The sequence below is a fragment of the Peromyscus californicus genome, unplaced genomic scaffold, assembly GCF_007827085.1.
Source record: "Peromyscus californicus insignis strain IS unplaced genomic scaffold, ASM782708v3 Scaffold_10__1_contigs__length_136768540, whole genome shotgun sequence".
Lineage (NCBI taxonomy): Eukaryota > Metazoa > Chordata > Mammalia > Rodentia > Cricetidae > Peromyscus > Peromyscus californicus.
The window spans coordinates 77,587,554-77,589,930 of NW_026294391.1; the positions used below are offsets into that span (position 1 = coordinate 77,587,554).

Sequence of the window (2,377 nt, forward strand, 5' to 3'; positions counted from 1 at the left end):
GAGGTGACAGGTGAGTGCAAAGGCCCACCCTCTGCTGATGCTGTGCAGAACAAGCCCCTGGAGACAACACAGCAGGAAAGCTGCCCACCCTGGAATCAGAGTCGGCCTAGCCATGAGAGGACAGCCCAGAGAGCTGAAAACACATTTCCTCCAACAGAGAGCCCAGTAAGTCCTGTGTGTAGGCATCTAATGTGCAAGACTGGATCTCTAAGGTGTGCTAGACCTGGCCAGGCACTCATCCGTTAGCAGAGGCAGGAGCCCCAACTCTTGGAGTCTTTCCCTGGCTGCTGCCTCCCAGCCCTTGTTGGCCTGTGGGTTTCGAGGAGAGGGATGCAGGAGCCCCTCCACCTCCAGGGTCAGCCCTGCTAGAGCTCTTGGTGCCTGCTGCTCGGCCAGATGCCCCACTCCCACTACCAGCTACACCCCTAGCAGCTGCACCTGCCTGCAGAGGGATACATCGCAGATCGCCAGCAGCTGCTCCTGTGGCTTGACTGGCAGCTCAGCTGGGGTCAGGTTTCTTCCGCTGGGAGCCAAGAAGAGCAGAGGACACAGACTGTGGACAAAGCAGTACCGGAAGAAAACCTGCGGCTGACCACAGAGGGACCGGAAAAGGCCTCAGAATCGGGCTCTGCTCACCTCAGACGGTGGTGTGCATTCCAGTCCCAACACCGGTTGCTTAGGGTGCTCTTGGGGAGGGGTCCTCACAGAGCTCCCAACGCCCAACCAGTCCAGGACCACATTCACTTCCCCAAAAGGTACCCCAGTCTGGGCCATGCCAAAGGATCCTGGGTTCATGCCCAGGAAGAGCACTTCCTTGGGACCTTGGCAGTATCGAGTCATGTAGTTATGGTGCGGCTCCCAAGCATAATCCACTGGTTTATAGATGACACCCACAGGCTCTGGAAACTGCAGTTGGCGAAGTTCAGCATTGAGCCGAAGCTCCTTCTCCAGGAAGCCATCAGCCAAGCTTCCAGCGCAAGGCTGTGGTTCCATCAGGGCACCTGCAGGTTCATGATTAGGTCCCAGCAAGAAAATCTGGGATACAGCCATGCTGCTGTCACCTGCAGCAGCTCCCCATGCAGCTTCCGCTTCCTTTCTCAGTCCTGGCGCAAAGGACACTGTAATCCAACCACTTGGGTGGCTGAAGCAGTAGGACCATCATTTGAAGGGTAGCCTGGGCTACACAGTGAGACCCTGGAGAGAGAGAGCCTTCTATGTGCTCCCAAAGTGCAGCCACCCAGGGCCACTCCTGCGCAAGGTCTCTTCCCCCATCCCCAAACCCACCTGTTTTTTATTTCTTAACTATTGTGACTAGAGCAGCAATGAACATGGCTGAGCAAGCATCCCTGGAGTATGATACTGAGTTCTTCAGGTATACGTCAAAGAGAGTTTCATATGGTAGATCTATTTCTAGGTTTTTGAAAATTTTCCATTCTGATTTCCATAGGGACTGCAACAATTTGCAATCCCACGAAGAGTGAATGGGTATTTTCTTTTACTTATTCCTTTTTGTTCTTGTATCAAAATATTTTACATTTATCATAGTATTTTTCTATAAATTTTATCTATTTCTATACAAGGTTAGTTTTCACAATTTTTTTAAACTGAGGTTCTTCACCATAAGAGTCAACAGTTTTGCCTTTGACTTACATTCCCCGTTCCAATATAAGCTGCTAATATCCATTTCTAGTTAACTATGCCTATCCAGATCCTTGGGTTCTAAGGTTTCACTTATTTTATTTCCTCATGTTGAAGAAAGAAATGTCCTGAGATTTTCAGGCTATTCTAGTACCTGTATGTGTACAGTGTTGAAAGATAATGTAATTATACATACTTAAATAGATTTTCATTTTCAGGACTGCTTCATTTCTTCTTTTATTTACTTTTTTCAATTGAAAATAAATGGACTAATGTACTTTGAAGTAGTGTCCCAAATGTATCTAATCTACATTATATTTCAAATTTCAATTCTTTTCCTCTGATAACAAGATATTTCCCCTCATTTCTAAATGAATTTAAATCATTCTCAGATAATGTGGTACTTTAATTGGCATCTTCTGATTTTTTTTTTTTTTTTTTGGTTTTTCGAGACAGGGTTTCTCTGTGTAGCTTTGCGCCTTTCCTGGGACTCACTTGGTAGCCCAGGCTGGCCTCGAACTCACAGAGATCCGCCTGGCTCTGCCTCCCGAGTGCTGGGATTAAAGGCGTGCGCCACCACCGCCCGGCTGATTTTTTTTCAGTATAAATTCAGTAGTCCTTTCTAACAGACTTGTATGTGTTCTGGTCAGCTTTTGTTATACTGTCTAAACTATTTATGTTATTACTTTAGCAGCAATATAATTTGTTCCTTACTATATGAAAATCTACAATGTTTTAG

The 2,377-nt window shown here is 46.7% G+C and overlaps 1 pseudogene; it reads right to left on the reverse strand.

Moving 5' to 3' along the window:
- Positions 1-207: 207 nt before the first annotated feature.
- LOC128117045 (single-strand selective monofunctional uracil DNA glycosylase-like) lies at positions 208-1,050 on the reverse strand (annotated as a pseudogene).
- Positions 1,051-2,377: the final 1,327 nt, after the last annotated feature.